Genomic DNA, 12,740 nt, shown 5'->3' on the forward strand with positions numbered 1-12,740 from the left:
CATTTTGCAATATCTTGAGGGCATGCTGTATCAATCAATCTTACTGAGCTTCTAGCCTCTCATTGGCCAGGGGAAGACGTGAGAAAACGGATAATGAAGAGGCAGTAAGCGTGAATGCTTCAATATAGCAATAAGGGTTAGTCACAAACAAAATGTGATTTAAAATGGCTGTGGGCTGAAGGAGAACACAAGGCGCTGTAAGAAAGTATAATATAATCAGAGGAGTTAAAGAAGGACCCTTCAAGTGTGGCGTTGAAGTGGAATCCTAAAGATGAAGTAGGACTGAGCCAGGTAAGGAGGTGACGAGCTAGGTGCAGAGGTGCCCACAGCAAAGAGCCCCCAGAGAGAAGAGCTTCTGGTCAGAGAAGGATGAGCTGTTTGAGTGGGAGCTCCACCTCACACAGCTCCTCCCCAAACCCGCCCCTTCAGAGCCCGCCAAACACAGCTCCTCCCCCAGAGAGGCTCCAGACCACTCCCACAGGGGGATATATTATAAGCAGCATCCCAGAAAACAGACTCATGGTTCTTCCAGTCTCTTCCCTTTCTCCCGGGGGTGGGGGTGGGGTGGGGGTTTTAGGGAATCACCCGGTAGTGCTTTTCCCATTAAACCTGGGCTTTTCCTGATTTGGTCTGATTCGGTTTGTTGCCACGGCGGAGAGGCCTTCAGGAGGCCTAAAACTTATCATGGGCTTTAACGTCTTTCGAAGCATCTAAAACACATCACAGTGCAGAAATCAAGTGACAGATCCAGGACTCTGGAAGTCTGAATGGTTTAAAATGTAAATATAGGGCTGGGGAGGCGGCTCAGCAGGGAAAAGCACCCTTGTAAAAAGCCCAGGTGTGCCTGTAACCCCCCGAGGGCGGAGGGTGGGGGGAAGACCTCTGGTATGTCCTTTCTGTCAGCCTAGTTCCAGGTTCCGTGAGAGACCTTCTGTTGAGTGATTGACACCTGATGTCTCCTCTGACCTTCATATTTGTGCACATGGGCATGGCCCCATACACACTCATGCATACAGCACACTCACCTGTACACACACCACCACCATACACACAATTTTTTAAAAAGTACTTATGGATTAGGCAGCATTCCAAGTGCAAATGTTATCAGAATCCAGGTCGTAAGAACACGCAACAGATAGCAGATAGGGTCCAAAAATCACTCTGAGTAACTTCTGCTCTCAGAGGATAGACAGAAGAGGAGAGGCTGAAGAAGGCCAAAAAAGAAACTCTCAGGAGCAGGCAAAAAAAACCAAGGGTGTGGTCAGGGAAATCAGTGGAGATGGGCATGAAGGGGGAATGGCTCCTTTTGCCAAATGCTAGAGTGTAATCAAATCAAATAAAGACTGAAAACATTATAGAAGTTACTGCCTTTTTTTTTTTTTCCTTTTTCGAAATGAATTCTCACTCTAGAGTCCAGGCTTTCCTCAAGCCCTCTGTACTGTAGTCCACGCTACCCTTGTGTTCTTAACAATCCTCTTACCTCTGTGTCCCAGTGCTAGAGTCTGGGCACAAACTGCCATAGCCAACTTTCCTGAGCAGTTTTTGTTTGTTTGTTTGTTTCGAGACAGGGTTTCTCTGTGTAGTTTTGGTGCCTGTCCTGGAACTCACTCTGTAGACCAGGCTGGCCTCAAACTCACAGAGATCTACCTGGCCCTGCTTCCCAAGTGCTGGGATTAAAGGCGTGCGCCACCACCGCCCGGCCTCCTGAGCAGTTTTTGTGGCATGCTGAGAAAGGATGTATGTTTAGGGCTTAGTGTGTTCAGCAGCTTGACTGAGCGAAGAGGTTAGGAAGACAAGGCAGGTTTTGTTATCATCTTGAATAAAGATATTAGAGCATGTTTGATGGACTGGAAATGATTTCATAAGAAAGGAAAATGTTATAAAGACAAGAGGAACGCTGTGGATGAGCCTGAGGAGATGGTTCAGTTGGTGAAGTGCCTACCCAGAAAAAAAAATAAATAAAAACCTGCGTTGATGCACACCACAAAGTGGAGAATGGGGTGATGATATCCTTGAGAGGGCAAGAGCAGAGATCAATGGAGAGGATGTGTGTGTGTGTGTGTGTGTGTGTGTGTGTGTGTGTGTGTGTGTGTCTGTGTGTGTGTTTGTGTGTATGTATGTATGTAGTTGTAACAGGGTCTCATGTAGTCCAAATTGGTCTTGAACTCACTATATAGCTGAGGATGACCTTTAACTACTGATCCTCCTGCCTCACTTCCTAAGTGCTGGGATTATAGATATGCACCACTACACCTGGCTAAGAAACTAGTTGGCCTTTGAAAAAGACAGTGTCCTTTGCAGTAATGGGCAAAGAAGATGGGTGCGAATTTGCTGGTGGAAAAACGAGGGGAAACTCTCTTCTGGTGCTTTCTCTTTTCTCCTGAGATCAGCTAAGAGTAAGGAGACAAAGAGAGATTTGAAGTTTGGTTGTATTTTAGCAGGTATGGAAGGTGTGGGATTGCGATTTGGGGGCATTGGAGGACTTTAGAGAAACAATAAGTGCTTGTTTGAGTTGCACTCCATCTTTCCATTGAGGAAGAGTGTCTGTTACAATACTCTTCAAGACGGCCGTGCACCCTCCCAACCTGTGCCCAAGTGTGGAATAGAAGTTGCACAAAATAGAACACAAACTAAAATGGTCTCGCTGTGACAGAGCCCAACTTGGCTTAGTTCTGTGCGATTTTACACAGCTGTGTTTAAAGGAGGGGGGTGGGGGACGCACCGTGAACTCACCACTCACTGTTGGAGTCTGCTTCCGGCTTGCCTTTCACCTTCAACTCCCTGGACTCGGACCATTATCTTCATCTAACTGACATATTCACAACTGGTATTTAACCAGGTTAGGGGGGAAAACACAACAACAGTGTGTTAGCCATTGTCTACCGAGGGCTACCTGTCTTTATTAGGCAACTCTAAGAGCTTAAGTAATTGTCCTAAGCACAGAGCAGGGGATTTATTGTGTTTCAAAGCCAGTGTGAAACATGTATCTCTCTAATTTTAGGGTTTGCTGCAGTGTACCGTATGAACTGCCCACTGGCACTCACATGCAAGAATCCTCTACAATTAGAAAACTCAGAGTCGTGGCTTATCTGATCTGAAGAATCAGATGTTGGGGAAGATTATTTTAAGGTGTGTTACATTTGCTTATATTGCATTTGTTTAGCTCTGTGAATCTGTATTACTTTGCCTGTCTAAAACACCTGATGCTCTAATAAAGAACTGAATGACTAATAGCAAGCAGGAGAAAGGATAGGTGGGGCTGGTAGGCAGAGCGAATAAATAGAAAGATAAATCTGAGAGGTAAAGAAGGAGGGGCAAGAGAAGGAGGAGGACTTCATAGTCCAGCCACCCAGCTACCCAGCAAGCCTCGGAGTAAGACTAAGATTTACAGAAGTGAGAGAACGGAAAAAGCCCAGAGGTAAAAGGTAGATGGGATAATTTAAAGTTAAGGAAAGCTGGCAAAAAGCAAGCCAAGCTAAGACCAGGCATTTATAAGTAAGAATAAGCCTCTGTATGTGATTTATTTGAGAGCTGGGTGACGGCCCCCCAAAAGAGTGAAAAAACCCAACAACAATCCGGGGCTAACACATCTACAAGAAGAGTGAAGTTTCTGGAACTTTGGATCTCCTGCCTATATATAGTATTTATTACAAAACCATTGTAAATCCATGTCTGCTAAGAACATACCAATAGAATTAGCAAGCTGTTTATGTCAGAAAAGATGATAGAAGAATACGGTGTATTTTACACCAGTGGGAACAAGACACAAAGAATGTTTTAAACTCTGGCATTTTTTTTCCCTACTACGGAAAGGCATAGGGGTTCATTCTCTAGCCCAGGTTGGTATGAAATTCACTATGCAGATCAGCCTGGCCTCAAACTCTCATGATCCTCCTGCCTCAGCTGCCAGAGTGCCAAGTGAGCCACCACACCGTGAGCCACCATACCCAATTTTCTGGAAATTCAGAATCAAAGGTCACCCACAGTAGCATTTCTCAGAATAGGCTATACTGACCTTCCAGGCACTGGCTGAAAATCTCCCCTTATGCCTTTGGAAAAAACAAGTTGGGAGGAAGAGGAGGTTCAGTTTCCCTTTCAACTTGGTTTCTGAGATAACAGAAGGCTGAATACAGATGAGAACTCTAAGTTTTTACTGAAAGGGTCAGGTCCCTCATCTTACAAAGCTGCCTAAGTTTGTTTCACATTGTTCTAATATCATACTCTGAACTGGCTAGCCAAAATGGAAGGAAGGAATTTCACATGATAAAAAAGTTGAATCTTGCTGGGTGGTGGTAGCACACGCCTTTGCTTCCAGTACTCAGGAGGCAGAGGCAGAGGCAGGTGCATCTCTGTGAGTTCGAGGCCAGCCTGGTCTACAAAGTGAGTTCCAGAACAGCCAGGGCTACACAGGGAAACCTTGTCTTAAAACTCCACCCCACCCCCCGCCTCTCCCACCTCCCCCCCAAAAAAGTTGAATCTTAATAGGATACTTTAGGAACCAGGAAGAGTTTTCAGTTTTATTTTCAGTGTTATTTTAAAGTCATAAATACTTTCTAATGTTAAAAGGGAACTTAAGGGCTGGAGAGATGGCTCAGAGGTTAAGAACACTTGTTCTTTTAACAAGGGATGCAGGATGAGTTTCAACACTCACACGGTGGTTCACAAGTCTGTAACTCCAGTTTCAGGGGACCTACCACCGTTTTCTGGCCTCTACCTGCACTGGGAATGCACATGCCGTATACTTGCCTACAAGCAGTCAAACACTCATACACATAACATATAAATGGATAAATCTTTAAAACAAAAAAGTAAGTTAAATAAGTGACTAAAATAAGGTATTTAAGCTATTGAAGATTCTAGAAATTAAATATTTTCCCACGATTTTGATTTATAATGTCTTTTATTTTATTTTATGTGCATTGATTTTTGCCTGCGTGTATGTCTGTAGGGTGTTGGATCCCTTGAACTGGAGTTACAGACAGTCATGAGCTGCCAGGTGGGTGCTGAGAATTGAACCCAGGTCCTCTGGAAGAGCCGTCAGTACTCTTGACCACTGAGCCATCTCTCCAGCCCCTATAAGGTTTCCCAAAGGACTCTTTGTCACAATAAATAAAAGTTCCTTGCTCCCCACATGAGGGAGGATGGGGCTCAAATCTAGGACCTTGTATGTTCCAGCCAGCACTCTACTACTGAACTCCATCTCTAACCCAATTAGATGTTTTCAACGGTTAGTTGTGGTGGAGTAAGTTTGTAATCCCAGGAAGGGTTAGTGGGGAAGATTATGCCTTCATGGCCAGTTAGAACTATTAGAGAAAGTTCTAGGCCAACCTAGGCTTCATAATGATACCCCGTCTCAATTAAAAAAAAATTAGTCTCCTGCTAGTCAGAGTCTCAGCAAGGCTTCCTTGTTCGGTTGCCTTTTCATTGACTTGGGCATTGTGTTAGAAGTTATCACAGGACAATTAAGTGTCCTACTTTGACTGCCAACTTGACACGCACTAGGATTATCTGAGAAGGCATCTCAGTTGAGGAATTGACCTATTGGGGTTTGTTTTTATGGTTAATTGATATAAGAGGATCCAGCCCACTGTGGGTTGCATCATTCCCTAGGCCGGTGGTCCTGAGCTATTTAAGAAAGCTAGCTGAGTGCAGCATGGGTCTTCCAGTAAGCCAGTAAGCAGCATCCCTCTAATATTCCTCCCTGTGTCCCTGCCCTGACTTTGCTCAGTGATGGACTGTGACCTAAAATGTTAAGTCAAAATAGTGCTTTCCTCCCCAAGTTCTTTTCTTTTTTTTTTTTTGGTTTTTTGAGACAGGGTTTCTCTGTGTAACAGTCCTAGCTGTCCTGGAACTCGCTTTGTAGACCAGGCTGGCCTCGAACTCACAGAGATCCGCCTGGCTCTGCCTCCCAAGTGCTGGGATTAAAGGCGTACGCCACCACAGCCCAGCCCCGGCCTCCAAGTTGTTTTCATCAGAGTATTTTATCACAGCAACAAAAAGTAACCTAGAATAGACACTGACTTCCATCTGCTCAATGGATACTTAGTAATCAGCTGCTTTGTACTAGGCACTGGGCTGTGGTATCCGGCTTATGTTGCATTATTGAATCCCCACAGCAATTTTACGTTTTCTTCATAAAGCAAGTCCTGGGGCCGGAGAGGTGTCTCAGCAGCTAAGAGCATTTGCTGCTCTTCCAGAGGACTGAAGTTTAATTCTCCCACATTAGGGGACTCACAACCCACGTTAATTCCAGGTCTGGGGCATTTAACACTATCCCCTGGTCTCCATAGGCACCTGTGTATGGACACACACACACACACACACACACACACACACACACACACACACACACTCAAAAATGAAAGAGTGAAAAAAATTAAAACACAAATAAAATGGCTGAAACCCTGAAGACGTTTTCCATTGGGTCAGTCTATAAACGTTTCTGTCTACCTCCACTGGCTTTCCTTCACGTCCGTAGCATTTTCGGCATGTGTTCCTGTGTGTGGCTTCTTGTCCCTTTCAAAGTCCACTGACTGAATTTTTCAGGCATAAAAATAATTGCATGGCAAGGAAAAGACTGGAATCCTCACTGTGTGATTTCTTCCTCTTCAGAAGACCTCACTGAGAGAGCATGTCCAGTCATGGTTTTCTTCCTATAAACATTTCTAGCGTTCTCTTGCTTGTGGGGAAGAAAACTGAAGTCGAAGTTCATGATGTCTAGTACCTACATTCCTTCCTAGGTCATCTGTCCCCTCTCCAGAAAACTGTATGCCCTAAGTATCTTCCTGTTCCCACTTCTGAAGTAGCCCTCCTTGTCTGACTTCCAAGGCTTTATCAGTTCGCATGGATTCCACTGGTGGAGAAGGCCTGACTCACAGACCATCTTAAACCCTTCCCTGGGATTGATTTCAGTTTCCCTTTGGCCAAAACCCAGTAAGGACAAGATTTTAGTCGAGACGTGTTTTATAAAATGGAGACAGAAGAACTTTTTCAAGGGATGTCCTAATTGACGTGATGAAACCCTCTGAGAAGCCATCTCTCCAGCAGCTCCAGTCTCCCGGTTGTTTTGAAGAAGGAGCAGCTTTTGAGGAGAAAGCCCTGACTTTGAACTCTCAGCCTCTGCAGTCTGGCCTGCTGGTCTGACTTCAAGAGCTGTGTCAGCTGCACTTTGCATCACAGTGTGTCCCTGACAGGGAGAGAAAGGACAATGAGGTAACCAAGAAGACATTTCCTCCTCGTTGGGTCGTGGAGCCCAGTTTTCCTTCCTGGTCAGGATATTCTTTCTCATCTAAAGCATGGCATTTCCTCACTCTAACAAGTCCCTTAGCGGGTCCCTCTGCTGTTGTTCCACCCTGTCCCTAAACGTCCTCAGTGCTTTGAGTTTAAATTATACAGTGACCAATAGTTAAATAAAAATAGATTGCGGGGTGGGGAGGTGGGGGAGGTGGAGGCGCAGGTGGATCTCTGTGAGTTCCAGGCCAACCTGGTCTACAGAGTGAGTTCCAGGGTATAGCCAGGGCTATGCTGAGAAACCCTGTCTCAAAAAAACCAAACCAAACCAACAAAATAGCAATTTTCCCTGAATGTGAAATTCTTATGCTTTTGGTCAGATGAGAAAAAAACAAAACAAGACCCCCAAGTCCCACAATGATTCATTCATAAAAATCTACCTTTTTGTTTGTTTGTTTTACAAAAATAATGTATTGGTAATCTCCAACAACGAACACAAAAAAGAATTTCTATACTTGAAATGTCATAATTTTTGAAAATTATTTGTAGCACAAACCCAAATTGGTCTTTATAATAAAATCCTGGAGTCAGATATTGGGGTAAATAAATGCTGAACAAAGCAGAGCAGCCAGCCACTAGACTTCTTACCTCCATGGAAAACTCAACCTGAAAGAGGGCTGAGCCCCTGTCTCCTCCTGCCTTGTATTCCTCTCTCTGCCCAACCATATCAGTTCCTGTCTCCACCTCCCTAGTGCTGGGATTAAAGGCCTGAGATCCCAAATGCTGGGATCAAAGGTGTGTGCTACCATTGCCTGGCTTTATCTCTCTTTTAGACTGGATCAATCTTGTGTAACCCAGAATGACCTTGAACTCACAGAGATCTGTCTGCCTCAGCCTCCTGAGTGCTGGGATTAAAGGTGTGTACCACCACCGCCTGGCCTCTATGGCTAACTAGTGGCTTAGCTCCAAACTCCGATCTTCAGGCAAGCTTTATTTGCTAGATCACAAACAAAACATCACCACAATTATTTTTCATTCTGTTTGGCAGGGAGAGGGTAAAATTATTTCACACTATGCAGGCAAATATCTAGTTTGGGCAATAATTTTAATTTAATTCTTTACTAAGAGCACATCATTACTGAGTATTAAGCAAATTTGAGAATAATGAAACATGAAAGTGTGTCTTGTGATATTATGAAAAGACATAAACATAATTCTTATCAAATTGGATATCTACGTGTGAAGAAGACAACAATATGATACTGAGAATATTGATTTCCGTTGGCACCAAATCAGGACTCATGGAAACAAGTCATTCTTCCTTGAAGTTATCACTGTATCAGACTGCCCATCAAACCAATGCTAGTGATGACAGCAAGTTGAGAACTTTCTCCATCCTATTTGACCCCTGGCATGCCTGAGAAGAAGGAACCGCAGCTGAGGAACTACTTCCAGCAGATTGGCCAGTGCGCTTGTCTGCAGAGCTTTCTTGATGGTTAATTGATGTAGGAGAGCTCAGCCTACCTGGGCAACTGAGCTCTCTAGGAAAAGTAGCTAAACATACATCTGTGAGCCAGCCAGCAAACAGCATTCCTTGGTGGTCTCTGCTTCTGTGAAGGCAAGACAGACCCCATCTTGGGATAGGGCCACCATCTTAGACCACCTGCTGTACTCAGTTCCAGGAAGGACTTCAGGAATGTGCCATGACAACAGAATACAGAGCAGTATCCTCCTGCAGACATTCTGTCTGTGGTTTATGGCCCTTGAAGATATCTAGATAATCCTGATGAGCAGTCCAGATAATCCTGTTCAGTGGGTTGTGGTTCCCCACCAAAAGTCTAACCCAATGGTTTTGTGCCCAAAGTCGAGACCAATAGTTTCAAAAAATCACCTTGCCCCATATCCCTCTCTACCCAATCCCAAGCATGTAATTCTCAGCTTGTGGTTTTTCCCTATAAAAACTCTCTACGCCTGGGCTTGTGGCCGCCGCCACATTTCCTTCCATCTGCCATGCGGTGGCCCAGGTTGGACCTGACAATAAAAGGACTTTTATGTGCTTGCGTTGGAAACCGGCTCCTTGGTGGTATCTAGGGGTTTCGAGAAACAGGTACAACAGTTCAGCTCCTGCCTTTAAATTCCTGTTTGAGTTCCTCTGTGATGGACTGTAACCACTAAGTGAAGTAAACACGTTCCTGCCCAAGTAGGTTTTGGTCAGTAGTTTATCAGGGCAACAGAAAACAACATAGGACACAAACATGCAATTAACTCCAGGAGTCTTGTGTTTTTGTGGTACTTCCAGGCCCCTATACACAATTAAATCTTTTTTTCTCTTGTTAAAAAGAAAAAGCAACTGTCTTGACAGTTGTGTGTCTGTGTGTGTGTGTGTGTCTGTGTGTGTGTCTGTGTGTGTGTGTGTGTGTTATATGGTGTGTGTTTTGTTTTTGTTTTTTTGAGACAAGGTCTCAAGTAACCCAGGCTGGCCTTGAACTTACTATGCACACTATGGATCCAAGGATGTCTTTTAAGGCCTTAGCCTCTTGCTTCCTCCAACTCAAATGCTGAGTTACAGGCATGCTTCATCTATATCTGACTTGTAGTTGAATTTTACTATGGGTTTTTTGTTGTTGTTGTTGTTGTTATAGAAACTGTATTACTTAGTTTTGGAGAGATAGCTCCGTGGTTAAGAGCACTGGCTACCTGGGTTACATAATGAATTTGAGGGCCAACTAAGAAAAGACACTGATAGTAGCACACATCTTTTAATCCCAGCACTTGGGAGGCAGAGGCAGGCAGATCTCTGAGTTTGAGGCCAGCCTGGTCTACAGAGCAAGATCTAGGACAGCCAAGGTTACACAGAGAAACTCTGTCTTAATTGACACCCCCACCTCCCACCCCCTCCCAAAAAAGTTGTATCTTAACTCCCACACTTGGGAGGCAGAGGCAGGCAGATCTCTGAGTTCAAGGCCAGCCTGCTCTACATAGTGAGTTCTAGGACATCCAGGGATACATAGAGAAATCCAGTCTCAAAAAACAAACAAAATATTTAATATTTTGAAGGGCATGGTGATATACACCTTTAATCCCAGCACTCAGCAAGCAGAGGAGGCAGATCTCTGAGTTCAGGGTCAGGTCTATAGACCAAGTTCCAGGACAGCTAGGACTATATATACAGAAAACTCTTTCTTGGAAAACCAAAATAATAATAATAATAATAATAATAATAATAATAATAATAATAATAATTTGATAGTTCAAACTGAGGATATAGCTCAATTTTTTGAGTACTTGCTTACATGCATGACACCATGACCTTAATCCCCAGCAATAAATCAAAAAATGAAGTAAATCCCAACCACCCACTATTTGAAAGTAGGTTCAGAGGCTGGATATGACAGCACATGCTTGCAACCTAGTAATCCAACTACACTAGAGGCTGAAATGAGGTGTTTTAATTTGTCTGGGCAGTATACTGAGGCCCTGTCTCAAACTTAAAAAAAATATATATTAATAGTATAGAGATTTCTAAAGGTAAATTAGTGGCAGTGGGAAGTTTCTTGTTGAGATTTGTGTAAGACAAGCAGGAATATGATGACTATTTTGAGATAATTTGATCTGTAGCCAAGGGTGTAGAAAATCCCTGGACATGCCGTGTCTCCTATTGAATTTGTAATCTGAAATAAGGAGGGTCTGTTGGTCCTAGGGGTGCTCTTACCCTGTCAGGATGGCCGAGGGGTCTAAGGCGCTGCGTTAAGGGGTGCTCTTACCCTGCGAGGAAAAGTCACGAAACACAACAAAACCCACTAACAAGAGTTTTATTAAGAAAAGGAGAAAGGGACAGATATGTTCAGGCCTGCTGAAAGGACATGTGAAGAGGAGGGGGAGGGGACATGGGACCTGCCTTTTAAGGACACCCCCCCCCCTAACGCGCGCAGATACGCACATGGGCCCACATGGTTACTCCACGCATGAGCATAATGAGCATAGATCATGTGGTCACACTGTGCACAATTTACGTGACTGCACAGTGCATGGGTGACCCGGAAATGACTAAATGGCCTACTGGAGCATGTGAGATCATTGGGGCGTGGCTGGAATTCCTATCAGGGTCTACTGGCACCTCTGAAGTGACCGGACAGCGGAAAGGAAGTGAACCGGTACGGACAAGATTGGTATAGCCACTGTGCAAAGGCAGGAGAGTTTCGTGTTAGAAAACAAGGAATACCTAAATGTTTATCTGTAAAGGAAATATTTGAAATGTGCCGCTCTCCCTCTATTTTTTTTTTTTTTTTTTTTTTTGCTTTACTTTTCTCCTGGGAAGCATTCTCAAAGAAATTTAAAGTAACTGGGATTATCAAAAGCCCTATGTGGGGAGCAGATGAAGTCAAGAGTGAATTTGTGTTGTTGACATGGGCACTGACTGCCATGTCAAGGATCCCAGTGCCTCAGGTCCATGGAAATGGCAAAGTCTTCCCCTGTTCCAAGCACCACTGCTGACAACTGATTGCTCTTTAGTTAAGACCAGTGTACAGTAAGTATTCCCCAGAACCACCGCTGCCTCTGCATGTTTAGGGGTTAAGACTGTTCCTCTACAGAGACCTCCCCACAAATGAGCTAACCCCTCAGTGGTTGTGTGAATGACAATGGCCCCAATTGACTCATACGTTTGAATGCTTACCGAGCCCCTCCCCACACACACACCTACACACATACATATACACACACAAGTTGGTGAAATGGTTTGGGAAGGACTAGGGGGTGTGGACATGTTGGAGGAGCTGTGTTACTGGGGATGGGCTTTGAGGTTTCAAAAGGCCACATCATTTCCAGCTAGCCCTTCTCTCTGCTCAGAGCTTGTGGATCAGATCTAAGTTTTCATTTACTTTTACATTGCCATGCCCGCCTGCCCACTGCCATGCCTGCTATCATGATGGTCATGGACTCATCCTCTGAAGCTGTAAGCAGGTCCCCAGTTAAAAACTTTCTTCTATAAGTTGCCTCGGTCATGGTATCTCCTCACAGCAATAGAACAGTAACTAAGACTCTCTTCCTTGAGCTATATATACATAGTAAACCCTTGTACTTTGGGGGTTGTGTAGAAGGTGTCCTCCATCCAAGTGGTCACAGCCCGTGGGATCCCAGCTTTTTCTCTACGAGAATCTGTCATTTCTTCATTCCCTGCCACCCCAGCTAGGTTCCCAGGATGAAGTCACACAGGTCATGGCAGCCCTAGAAAGCACAGCTGTAGTTAAAACTGGTGGTCTCATACAGTATTGTCTCTTTCTTAATTAATGCCAACTTTAATTGATACACTTTATTAAGCAAATTCTATAGCCCTACAGGAAGCTTTTCTTAAAACTATTTTTTTGGGGGGGCTGGAGAGATGGCTCAGAGGTTAAGAGCACTGACTGCTCTTCCAGAGGTTCTGAGTTCAATTCCCAGCAACCACATGGTGGCTCACAACCATCTGTAATGAGATCTGGTGCCCTCTTCTGTGTACATAATAAATAAAT

Source organism: Peromyscus californicus, unplaced genomic scaffold (genome assembly GCF_007827085.1).
Source record: "Peromyscus californicus insignis strain IS unplaced genomic scaffold, ASM782708v3 Scaffold_22__1_contigs__length_63687245, whole genome shotgun sequence".
Lineage (NCBI taxonomy): Eukaryota > Metazoa > Chordata > Mammalia > Rodentia > Cricetidae > Peromyscus > Peromyscus californicus.